Raw genomic sequence first — 13,921 nt, 5'->3', positions numbered from 1 at the left:
TTTTGTGGCACAATGCAGTACTTAACCACTTTAGGGGAAAAGTGAACTCTTAGGCAATTAGTGTTGTTATGGCTGCCCATGCGCTTGTTGGACTGGATAAACAGTGGCAGCGGCTGCCAAAGGTTAGGTATGCCTTGGTAATGACAATCCACTGTACTGTTAGTACTATGAGTTAGCAACTTAGCATTGCTTGCAACTATGATATTTTAAAGCAGGGGTGCATAACCTTTTTCTTTGCCTTTTTGTGTTTGCTGGATTTATTGACATGCTTAGAAATTGAGCACTCCAAAAACAGCGATAGGAGTCAAAACAGTATTATTTTGTTAGTGTTTGTACTTTGTACTCGGGACGAACTTTGTCAGGCAAACTGAGTTTTTCACGGCACTCCAAATCCTGCAGTTCAAAGTACATAAACAAAACTACAGAAATATATACCGTTCTGTACTTCTGTCCTTTAATCATGTTTGGGTCGGGACCCTCAGTTGGTTCAGAAATGATGCTTTGATGATCACTATGGACAATTCAGTTTAGGTGACACCTATAGTCTCTCGAGACTGACTGTTGTCAATATTCAAATTCAAAGGAAAAGAGGGTGCTGTTTTTCCTTTCTTTTTTGACGATGGGTTCTCAGATTGGGTGACCCCAACATGTCCACACATAAACAGGCTCAAAATAACACATCCACATGTTCATAAACGCCATGACACCAACAATGATACACAGTGACTGCAGGGTCAGGTACACTTGTAAACTACAAGAGACACAAACAATAGGGTCTCTGAGAAAGCCTACACACCACCACAATTTGAGTTTGTAGTCATTGTCTCATAGTTAATACTGTGTGTGTGTGTGTGTGTGTGTGTGTGTGTGTGTGTGTGTGTGTGTGCGTGTGTGTGTGTGACTTTTACCACGCTGTCCTCCCTGCCTAAGCCACAATTTAGTGGGAAAACAAATGTCAGTTGGAGGGCGTTGTCTGTTTTGTGCGAGTGCTGAGTGCTAGCTCTCACTCCCACTTACTTGGAGCAGATCTGATTCGATTAGAGAAAAAACGTAACGTGTGAATACCAGCTGAGTAGTAGGGCACTGGAGGGAGGATGCAGTAGTTTAGAATAATATGGGTGTAAAATCAATGTATACTGGTTAACTGGGAACTGGCCTGTGTTACATAACGTTTGCGTCGTCGGGAGAAGCCTTTTTCTTCCTTGACAAGGGGGACAAAATACTAAGGCGGAAAGAAGGGAAGAGCAAGAGAAATGAAATGAAAAGAAACGCCAGGTCTTTTAAACGCACACAGACAGTGAGAACAGAGATTTGTGAGAGAAAGAGAGAGAGAGTCACTTGGTTAGAGTGAAAGGGAGGACTATCCCCATGGGGGCTGAATCTCTGGCCCAGCGCCCGGTATGCCACTGCACTGTCATCTGTGAGGTGCCTTTGTACACATACGGAGGCCAGCATATCCCATGCTCCTCGGCTGTTATTCTAACTCAGCCTCCTGGCTTGAGGCCTGCTTGTCCTTCTCCGCCGTCTTTTCCCTTTTCTGCTGAAAATAGCAGACATACAGCCTGCAATGTGAGCCTTTGAGCTTGTAGATCTACTATTTTCTCTGCACGATTAAGCTGTGAAGCCAGGCTTCACACAGCTCCTCCTACCTCTCCCATCTTTCTGCGCAGTGGAACCCAGCAGTTTGTAAAAATGGACCTGTTTGGGTCTGTTCTTTATCCTCTTGGAGTTAAACTAATAATAACACTCAAGATTTTACTGTGTGCTCCGCTTCCCTCAGACTTCCTGCCTTGAACATCCATCCTCCATCCATCTTTCCTATATAGGCCTGCAACAGTCGATTATTTCCTAAGCGATTATTGTTTCTATTCCTTTTTTTTATTAACCGAGAAGCGCATTTTGATGAACGAATTGAGGCGAAAGCATTCTAATGTGACTTTGTGAGCTTTTTTGATCGGCTATTTGGTTCATAATTTCTTTAAAAGGAAAAAGGCGGGAAACAATTCCACCCCCAAATCAATTCTTTTAGATTATTCTTTATAATCAATTTGTTTGATTAACAGTTGCACCGTAAATATTTGTCCCTCTTTATTCCTCTCCTTCGTCGTCGTAGTCCTCGCCTCCTTTTTCTCCTCCCTCTCTCCTCTCTTCCTTGCCAGGCAGGGACACAGCTAGTGGGCTGGGTCCTGGCCACCTTCGTGCAAACAGATGACACTGTTGTTTGTGTGTGTGTGTGTGTGTGTGTGTGTGTGTGTGTGTGGTGTTCTTCACTGCCGCAGACAACCACCCACCCCCCGTCTGCTGCTAAGGGGGCGTGGGGGGGGGGGGGGGGGGGGTGGATTGATTAATTTAAAACGCATGCACCCCCCACCCCCACCTTCAGGAGGACATGCTTGCTCAATAGAGGGATTGAGAGGAAGATCATGGGGCCTCATTCATCAAACCCATGTACTCCACTCTTAAATCGGGTGTGTAATGTGCAAACAAGTCCAAGAATTTCAGGGGTTTTGACCTTTTGACTCTGGAGATGGGGGTAGGGCTGTGAAATAAACCCAAGATGTATCGAATACCGATAATTAGAACCAATAAGGATAAGCGACTTAAACTGGCCCGTGTTGGTTAATTGAATAATCGAGGAGCAGGGGTTTAAAGATATATATTTAGCAAATTTCTTAAATATTATTGAAGAAAGAATTAACTAAATTACTAAATTGAAAACATCTCAACCTTATTCAAAATTGAAGGACCCCCAGTTTGATATGTGTAATGCTACGGACCGCCATTTGATATTTACTTCTTTAAAAATTTGTATCTCTTGGCCCCTACTGGGAAACTACACTGTGAATCCTTAAGTGTTCATTTAACTCTCAGACGTACAGATCTGTAAGGGTCAATGTGGTTTATCAATTATTTAGCTGGGGACTCCCTGCAACCCCCTCTAGGATCCCTGGGGGTTTCCGGACCCCACATAGTGAACTATGGTATTGGTGCTCACTGCTCATTAGCACATGATTTAGCTTGTGTTTGTTGTAATCACCAAAAAGCACAGTGCAAGGTTTCAAATATGGATGACTAATAACTCTGAGACGGCACCTTCTTACAAGCACATGGCCTAAGTGGGATCTTTAACTCACGAGGCGTTTCCATTCAATAAAATTGAAGTGGCTTAATTCCATTAAGAAATGGGTTAAAGTATGTCATTTTCTGTAGTCAAAAGCAAACCTCTAACAATTAGTTTTTTTGTTTTAGTTTCCTCCTTAGCATGCCGGAATAATTATTGTTGTCCCATTCTGCACACAAACGTACGCCGATCTTTCATTGCGAGCTATTTATTTTTAGCTATTTTTTAAATTGGATTCAAGTGATTAAGGGCCCCGGTTTGGGATTTTGAAAATGTGGTCACCCTTTACAAACACACTGGACATGTGGAATGTACAGTTCAATAACCGATTGTTCCAGTGATAGTGGAGAGAGAGAACACTCTGATGCCGTGTGACCCTGTATATTAGCACTCCTTTTCACCACATGCTGTTTCCCAGTCAGATGCCGCGCTGCGGTGAACAAGCGTCCCTTTATCACTTAATTGTGTTATTCAATCATTTCAGCCTCTTCGCGCATAGAAGGCCCTGTTCAATTTAGCTTCCGCCTGCCATGCCGTTGTGGCATCTTTGACTAGCAAGTGAGCGAGCGAGCAAGGGTACAGGAGGTGAGACCAATGGCGTCGGAGGCCATCGCATTCTGAATGGCTCATGAACCTATGGTAGTACTCCATTTACGGTGATTGCCTTCCAAAGAATTACCCAGTGACGGGGCCCATTTTGTAAAAGCAATTTTCGGGAATGTTGTTGTCGTCCGTTGACAATCTCATATCTCACGGGAAAAGTCAAATTTCAGGAATCAAGAAATAAAAGGGAACGGGGATACGGTTCCCGACTGGTCACCTCACAGAAATGTGGTAGATATAAAATTGAATGGGTGTTATAGGCTCTCGTGATCATAAACCTACTAAACATGTACAGTGACGTACATCAAATCAAGATAAGTGTCATAGTTCGCCCAAGGGGAAGTTGAACAAAAGAAAACGGCACATTGTCACTGAAGTTACAAGGTTTTCCTATGATAGCGATACACTGTCATATTAGCATCAGCACCGTTCCATGTCAGCTCCCGCTTGATTGTATTTCGTGACCGCGGAATGTTCTCGATTCCACACGCTATAGTTATTCCTCTAATGGCTCTATCGCTTTGGATGGAACCTAAATGGCTTGCGGATCAGTTGTTTCCATTTGTACAATCTCAGAGAGTTAAATTAACACTCGAGGATTTTACTGTGTTGCTTCTGTCCCCGTCCCTGCACCTCATGTGCGGCTCTCCAGAACATTATGCCCACAAAGGAGCTACAGTAGTACACAAAGGGGAGTGTTCTATTTTAGTGGCCCTATCAATGGAGGATCTGTCTCCCTCTGTATCTGAGCCCCCCCACACTCCTTCTGTGAGAAGGGCTCACGAGAAGAAGCATCAAGGACAATGGGAGACTTGACGGCGAGGACATATCACTTTGGATCACATGTATGGAGGAATGCATGCAGCATGACCCAGGCACGACCAATGTGCTTTGGCCCCTTCCTCTTATGTGCATTTCAGTCTCCAAGAGGGGTGCAACAGTTAATCCAGATAATCGATTTACTCAATTTTAGAAAATAATCAATAATTGGTGAGAAAATAAGAAAATGTGCTTCTTAATTAATCGATGAATAACATTTGCCAAAAAAAATAAGTGATAGTTGTGTAGCCCTATTCTCTTATTTGGTAACAAGGCTTCCTGTCCATAGCAGACCAAAAGGATTCCAAAGACCAGAGAGGGACATTCCACAAGGGATTGAACCCTGTTCACACGTACTGGAATTGCTGCCAAATTCCTGGTATATTTAATGTTCATGCCATGCGTGAACCGGCACCGATCTTTTTCGCCTGGCATTTTGGTGCTGGCAAAATGACAGGTAGCTTCAGTGTTTATTCCTGGCTTCGATGTGGTGGGACCTACTGTATATGCAAACGCAGAACATCATTATACAGAGAGTGTCATGACATTGAGAGAGACTACTATGGTCAAGGCTCGAGTGACCTTAGGTTTATAGTGAGCGAGAGAGCGTGTCTGTATGGTTGAGCGAGCTAAATATAGCCACGCTTAGACATGAATACTGTTACATTGTTGGGAAATAAATTAACATTTTGTCTGCATAGTCTGTGGGAGAGGTGTTCTCACATGCCCTCCTTAACAGCCACATGTCTGGGTGCTCATTGTAGCCGGGACAGTTATTGTTGTGTTCATAGAGCGGAACGTGTCAGAGGCAGAGCCCCCTCAAAAACACTATCGATTATCAGATACAATGAGTGCACCGTTCCTCTATGCTTCCCCTGTGGCAGATGCCTTTATCTCACACATTCTTTATCAGGACCCCATGTGGTGTACCATATCCCTCACCAGCCAAGGCATCAAGTCAGTGCAAGCACTGATGTGGGGCTGAACTTGAAAAAAAATATATAATAATAATCCACACGCAGTTCTAGAGAACCTTTCTCGATGGTTCTTTGAGGTACCATAACCACTTAAATCCTAGCATCCCAATTGTGGCCGGATCTTAATAGGTGATTGTTGAACATTTGCTACAAGATCTACAAGCTTGTGGCAGATCAGCTATTTTCGACAAAGATATTTGATATAGAGAGGGGAAAAGGAGCGAACCAAGTATAGAGCCCTGGCTGGGAGACACCGGTTCATGAAGTATATTTCATGTAATAATATTAAAATTGGCTAATGGGTTTTGCGGGCGGGCAGGCCAGCCAGCAGGACCACCACCCCATCACTATGACTCAGACATAATACCCATATAGAGTACACTGTGACTCAGACATGTCCATATAGAGTTCCCACTCACAGCTACGCCCAAATATGCTGACTGCGACGGCATGAAATCAGACCTAAACAAACCATGTCGTCATGACATCAGACTCCAAAACCCCCAAATAAAGCGTGTCGTCATGATGAGTCGAATCGGCGGTGCAACGTAGGTATGAGGGCCACGAAGTGGCTCCAACTCTATAGATGTGAATAAATAAATGGTTCTTCAAAGGGGCACTCTGACTCCGTTGACTCTCTCTCTCTCTCTCTCTCTCTCTCTCTCTCTCTCTCTCTCTCTCGCAATTCAATTCAATTCAATTCAAAGGAGCTTTATTGGCATGAGAAAACGTTTACATTGCCAAAGCAAAAGTGGAACAAAACAATCAAGATAGTATGCCTTTCTTTGTATCTTAGTTATGTACTCAACCTATTGGTTTTATACCTGTATATATGTTGTTTGTATGTCTGGCCTCGTGGGGAAAGATGGTGGGTGGGTGGGGAGGATTGGGAAAGGAGTTGTGGGAGAAAATATAAAAACAAAGAGTTGTTCTCTTTCTATGAAACTTGCATATGCTCATACTCTTTGAATAAAGTTTATTAAAAAAACAAACAATCAAGATAAAACAATAATATACAGGTGTAAACAGAGCTAATACTACTGGGTAATACTATCTTATGAAACTATAAAAAGATTGTACATTTTCTGTCTGTCTCGCTCTCGCTCTCTCTCTGTCGCATCCCTCAGCAGGTGCGGGCGATGTCGCGAGTTTGAATTCCCAATGTTTGACCTTTGTAATGTATCGTCTTGTCTTGTTACTCTCTTTCCCATCCTTTGTTAACGCTAGGCAAAAGAGAGAGAAAAAAAAGTAGAGACATTTTTAAAACACTCTTTATAGCTAAGTCTGGAGAGCTGTGGCGTAGCACCCCCTCTGAGCATACTGCTCACGTTGGGTAACTGTGCCTTACATAATGCTGCTGTCATGTCGGGCAGGAAACCTTGTATCTCCACGCTTCAACTTTTTAATTGGTTTTTTCATTAATTAATGGCTTAATGCCCTATACTTCGTCATACAACAGTGAGGTGAAAAAGTAGCTAAAATAGCTGATCTACAAGCTCACAGCGAGTCGCAATGCACTGCGATGAGATGCAATGTGACAATTTGACAGGGAAAGTGATTACGTGTATCTAATCATTTACAATATCAAAAAGCAATGAAATGTATTAACAAGAGCCTGTGGCAAAATAATAACTACAATGGATCACGCATTTGGAATACAGGTTATTTTTTTTTCCTGAAAAGGTAATGGTTTTGGACATACAAGGTTTCCATCCCACATCGATGATGAGGGGAGAGTATTGCACACAACAAGACATGTAAAAACAACAACAGGCAGGCAGGGCCCAGGGAGAGAATGCAATCCTCAGCTATTTGTAATGGAGAAGGGAGGGGGGCGGGGAAGATGGATGTTATTTCACATTAATTGCGTGGGTTCACGGGAGTGTGTGTGTGTGTGTGTGTGTGTGTGTGTGTGTGTGTGTGTGTGTGCGGGCGCGCAATTCATGCTTCTGAGTTCATAACATGGGAGTCTGTATTGTGTGTGTGTGTGTGTGTGTGTGTGTGTGTGTGTGTGTGTGTGTGTGTGTGTGTGTGTGTGTGTGTGTGTGTGTGTGTGTGTGTGTGTGTGTGTGTGTGTGTGTGTGTGTGTGTGTGTGTGTGTGCGTGCGCGCGCGTGCGTGTGTGTATCCCTGCATGGGGTGGAAGGTGTTAGTGGAATTTCAGAGAGCTGTGCTGATTTTACATCCACCGCAGGGGTTGTGTGCGTGTGTGTGTGTGTGTGTGTGTGTGCGCGCACATGCTTGTGCATAAGCAAAAAGCATGCATGTAAGTGTATGTGATTGTGCGCCAACATACATTTCTGTGTGTGTGTGTGCGTACATGCGTGCGTGCGTGCGTACATGCGTGCGTGCGTGCGTGTGCTGTTTATGCCTGTGGGCCCTCACACTTGGCTGGGGGCCGGCAGTGGAATTTTGGAAGTGCAATGTTAAATTTGTAGTGTATGGAACTTGGAGCAGAGAGCAGAAAGGGGAGAGTTCCTCTATGCAGCGTGATGTGGCTTCACAGGGGGCTCCTTGTTTCTAGGAACAGAAAAGCATCTGCCCCCAGGCAGGTACATACCACCACCTGAGTCAAAACAATATATATTTTATTTTATTTGCAAATATGTTTTTTTTACGTTCTTGTTTTTTAACTTTATTACTCCCGCTAAGTGGTAGCATAAGCACACGTAACGTATGCCACGCGTCCGCTCTCACTCTACGCTCCTTGTTTCATTTCCGGGATATTCAGTGAGGTGGGGGCTGTTGTTGTGAGCACAGTCATCGTTAGCCGTAGCTCATGCCCCTTAGCTATCATTACAAACAGTTACATGTGCTCAGCGATACGATACAAATTCACAAATGATTTACGATTGTCGGGATGCGCGACAGCTCACCATGGACAGCGCTCGAAGCGTTAGAGATACAGCGCTTTGAAAATCCTGTTATAATGGAGGTTCAATGGAGCTGGATTTTAAAATCCCATAGCTGGTGGTGACGGAGGCTCTCCATAGTAACCGGAGCAATGCTAAAAGGTAAATTGACGGTCGCCGCTTTCATATATGGAGTATACGTTGTCTACAAACATGTACGCAGTTAGCACCTTTAGTACCTTTTAGCTTTAGCTACGATTATAAACTTAGAAAGCAGAGAAAAAGTTACGATTTCTGAGGTGCTAGGTAGGTGGGGCACATCACCACTTATGGGCTTCTCAATCGTTTCTGGATCAGGGGGAGCCCACTTGACAATCTCAAAAGTGTAGAGGTCAGATGGGTGGGCCGAGGCATTGGGCGGTGTAATGGACCCATAAGGGTCCATTTGGTAAATGATTGTTAAACATCTGCATCACTTAATTTAAGTCTACACATTTAGAGAGTGTAGAAGATTAATGTTATTTTGATCAACATTTCCATACATCCATCTTCAACCGCTTATCCGTAGTCGGGTCGTGAGGGAAACCACCAGATGGGTTCCAGACTTCCCTCTCCTGATCAATATGTGTCTGTTATCTCCTAATGGTACCACATCAATACAGCATGGAATTGTGGATAGAATCTACAATAAAATTGTCTTGGTTGAGTTGGTTCTGAGAGGCTAAATCTCATCAAATGGTGGTCCATGGCTCGATAGGCAGAATAACTAATGGACCTTGACATGAAAAAGGTTGAATACCTGGACTAGAGTCAAAAAGACACCCACCTGATCACATAACACATTTTCAGAAAATACTGCATGCATTTTCAGAGCATGTTTATTTTAATTTTCTATCAATCGATTGTGTTCCAGCTTGGATCAATGTAATTAAAGTAGTATACTTTATAAGCTCCTGTTCAGCAGTGTAACAAGGAAAAATCACTTTTAAAGATTTAAAGATTGAAATGCCATGACATTTTTAATGATAATATAGCATTAACACCCCGAGCGGCATAAACTGAGTCCTAACAAATAGTAATGCCCAGCGCTCAGGACGGAGATTAATAAAAGGAGGGAGATTTATTGATATCAAAACCGATCGCATCATTCCACAGGCTGGAATTCGATATTATTTCCGGTTGGGAGTGGGACATCATCGAAAATGTTCCCCCCCATTTTAGCGGGTAAGATTGAAAATCTTAAAACGTGAATAAGTCTTGATCTAAATCATTCTGACCAATTCTAAGCAAAGATTATGTTTTAGACGGCCCATCGTGGTCCCGTCACTAGTCGCGCTAGAATTAATCATACCTCCCATTGTTGTCGATCGCCTCGGGAGTGTTTTGGTTACATCAAGCTACTTCAGCTACATCCGGGATAGCGCCTGGAGGGTCGCTAAATGTGCTCCGTTGCTGTAAAGCGCTGGGCGCTCTGATTTAACGGTCCTAAATACCCCTGGGCGTTCTAGGTGTTTTAATATGAAAATATGATCCTTAAAATAAACATGCTCTGAAAAGTGAAAATGCATGTGTTAAGTTTCCTGTTATTTTCCTAATTCTTTGAAACCTTTTGCCTAAAATGACATGCCCAAAATGGGGGTTGATTAATAACATATTTTATTATTAAATGATCAATTAACGATTATAATCGATTAAATAGATTAGTTTGATTAACTGTTACAGTCCTAGTAGGACTATTGTGTTTGTAAGGTTTTCTTTTTGCATATTTTATTTCTTTTTATCGTACTTAACTTTGGCAACTGGACAATAATAATGAATGCAGCTAAACACGTGTAATTTATTTTTAGGTAAATTGGACATTAAATATGTATGATTTGCGTTAACAGGGGCACATAAATAATAATGTGTTTTTGAGCATATTGCATACATTAACTGCTCCAGTGGAGCAGCAGAACACTGGTTGTAGTAGTCAGCTCCCAGGTGTGAGTGACTGTGTGACTGTATGACTGTGAACCAGGGCAGTGAGGCCCTGTGAGGGGCACTGCTGAAAGACACTATTTGTGCTCAGTGAACCTATCCTAGATAAATAAAGGTACAGAAATACAATAAAAATAAAACATTGTTTAAACTAGAATGGGCAAATGAAGGGCTGTGTTTTCAAGCCCTGCGTCCATGAGCATTGCTAGTACATAGGATAAGAGCGCAAGGTGTAGTTGTGTACATAGCTTCTTTAGGTCGTCCTCAGATGAGCCCTCCATCGTCGCTTGAATTCCAGTCATTCCAGTTCTCCATACATTTGGCCAGTTCGTTGGTGCTTATTTGCGCTCCTGCGTCTTTCTTGAGTACATCCACATGTGTTAATGTGGGACGTCCTCATGACCGGTGTCCGCGTGTTGGTTCCCTCAGCACTAGTTTGCTGGCTGGCAGCTCTTGGTGTCTGTCCAATGCCGTTCAGGGCCCTCCATGCAAGTGCCTTCCTGACTTTAAGCTCTTGCGCCATTGAGTTGACCCATGAGCCCAGGAGGTACTTGAAGTCCTTGACTTCCTTCAGAACAGTGCCTCCTGTTGTTGTCAGAGGTGGATGCTCTGATGGGATGTTATAGAGATAACTTCAGTTTTCTTGGCATTCCGCCGGAGGCCAACAGGAGTCTGAGGCACACTCGGGCTCCACTGTTCCTGAGCTTCTTCCACGTGGCCAGAGAGCAGGCTTATGTCGTCTGCTTAGTTTAGCTTGCTACTGTAGTTATGAGGAAAATCCTTGTGTGTCGAGGTATCTCAGTCGGTATAGGTCATAGGATCGAACCCACGACCACAAGGTAATGGAAATGAAAATGTGTTTCTTTTTTGCCTATGGGTTCCCAGATTGCCTTCTACTTAACAAGTAAAATAAGCTTCATCTTGATGGATTGATTTAAATTTTTATTAAAGACCTAGTGAAATGAAAAATACACTTTTAGACCATATCCGTGGTCATCATATGGGCATACATAAGAAATGCCCATATGGGGATGCCAAAGAAATTGGGACATTTTCATTTTTGTGTATTTTTATACACAAAAAGAAATTACTTCCTTTGATTCCCATTGCTGCGTCGTCCTCCAAACACAGGTGGTTTTGATTACAGAAATACTCAGTTTTTAATTTCATTCAAGGTGACATCCAGACAGTGTATTACTCGTTTTAAACTTAATCATCACGCTAAAATATGTATCTGAAAACATTTTAGGTTAGAACTAAGCCATGAGCTTTTCTGCACGTCTCTCTGTCACTTTGTAAACAAACAAACATGCATGCAAACATGCATGTCCGTGCATGTGTCTGTGCACGAGATGGAGCTACGTCCCATAACCTGAAGGGATGTAACACTCTAATTGGTTCAGAGCGTTCAGACCTGGTGTTTGAGGCTGAAACTTCAAAATAAAATGCCCACATTAACCATTTCACCTCGTCTTTATGGTTTATCCCCAATGGGACTGATCGAGGATGTCGTACAACATAATATAAGTTACATTTCTCACTCCACATTATATTAAATAGACCACTAAATATTGCTCTTAAAGACAGACAACACACCCCTCCTCCTCTACAATACTTGGCTCCCTCCAATTTAGAGAGGCGTGCCCGCACTGATGAGGTGAGGTGATCAATCAATCAACAAACGGAACACTTCAAACATACCAGGATGTAACACTCCCCCTGATCAACATTTCATGTTAGTCAAATGGAAGCTACTGTGTAGTTAAAAGTGTACATTGTCCTCAGTGTAGGGCACAGGCTGCCCTGTGACAGGACCCATAGAAATGTGTCCGCGGCCAACAAATGGGTCCCGAACCAGCGCTCTATAATGCAGACATTACAGACAATAACAGGACCTACGCGTTTCGACCAAAAGGTCTTCGTCAGGGTCTATGTAGACTATCAGATAGACCCTGACAAAGACCTTTTGGTCGAAACGCGTAGGTCCTGTTATTTATTTGCCTTGCTCATCATCAAATAAACTATTTAATTTTTCACCAAAGACGGAGTGCCTTGGATTCTTTTCTTTTCAAGTCTGCAATTCACATTTTGACAAGCAGTACTACTTGGAGGAAGGATACCTTTTGTCTATATGGTTTTACCTGTATCACCAAAGAGCACCCATCTAAGAGCCACTAACAGATCCCTGCAGCGCTTCCATTCCTCTATTTCTAAATTACATTTGACTGTTTAGATACAGATTCAAGATAGTGCCCAAAATGCTAGTATACAGCATAATCAAATTAGTTTCTTTCCAGTAAACAACTAGAATTATTGTGCCTATACCTTTTCCGTTTTGTGATATGTTGTTTTCTGTTGTCATGCTTTTATGCTGAATTAATCTGTTCTGTGAAATGTGTTTTCAATTAGTTGTTTTGTTATAATGTCATGTGTTTTCACCAATGTGTTTTGGGAAATGTTGTGCTTTAGTTTTGTTAATTTGTTTTGTGAAATGTATTTTGCACTTCCTGGTATCCTTAATCACACAAGCCCTATATACTTAGTTGACCGAAGGCGGAAGGTCCCCCTGGGGTCTATGCTAGGCCCCCTTCTGTTTCCCTCTACATTAAATCTCTTGGCTGAAAATAGCTGCTAGGATTATTGTGGTTGCAATGCTCATCATAAGTTATAACCCAAACAGATGTCTCAAAATTGCATAATATGTTCACCCAGCAGTAAGAAAATATATAGTGAAGGGGTTTCATTTCGTAATATAAATAATAAAGAAAAATGCATGTGATGATGTATCACTAAACACATTAATATTATATTATAGTATTATACTTTATCAAATTGATTATTCATTTTACCTCTAGGAATTATATATTTAACTCAAGAATGATGTAGTACTTTTAGACTGGTGAAATTACTGCTTTAACAGTGGTGGTAGGCGTAGCAGGAGACCACAGAGTCCTTCCTTGATGTAAAAACCGAGATTTAAAAACAGATTCTTTGGCGTTTCAGAGTCCTTAAAATAAATAATTGAGCTTGAATATAATTGTTTTAAATCATAGCAATGGGTTTCTCTGCACATCTGCCATTGGGTTCACCTTTGGTCCCACTTCAAAGGGAAGCGCTCGGCTTGTTTTTCTCGGTTTCAAAACACACCCTTGGTAGCATTGAACCACTTTCCTCTAGTATGATATTTCAGGAGCTGGCATGATGTTACAGCCCTCCCCCCCCAACCCTCCAGCCCTCTCTGGCGCTTGTCTGGGGAGATGACTGTGACAAACCTTCAGTCCCACACCCAAAGATCTTATGAAAGTCAATTACAATTGATCATATCCTTACTGTGCACATGCCACTCCCTGTAGTGCACAGCAACAATGCATTTGAGCACTGTACTTACACAGCACTATACAGAAAGGTTTTTGTTAAACGGTTTACGCACTATATTCTGATAGCAATCATTGTTGTAATTGTTCCAGTTCCAATTGTGTCCGTTCATTTCTTTCTGTCATCACTTCCAAACCCTGTATACTAAAGAGTTGGAGAGACAGGGACTAAACACTCAAGCAACGAGTACTCCTCAAT

The sequence above is a fragment of the Protomyctophum bolini genome (genome assembly GCF_963924005.1).
Source record: "Protomyctophum bolini genome assembly, chromosome: 7".
In the NCBI taxonomy this organism is placed as follows: domain Eukaryota; kingdom Metazoa; phylum Chordata; class Actinopteri; order Myctophiformes; family Myctophidae; genus Protomyctophum; species Protomyctophum bolini.
This window is presented reverse-complemented; position numbering follows the sequence as displayed.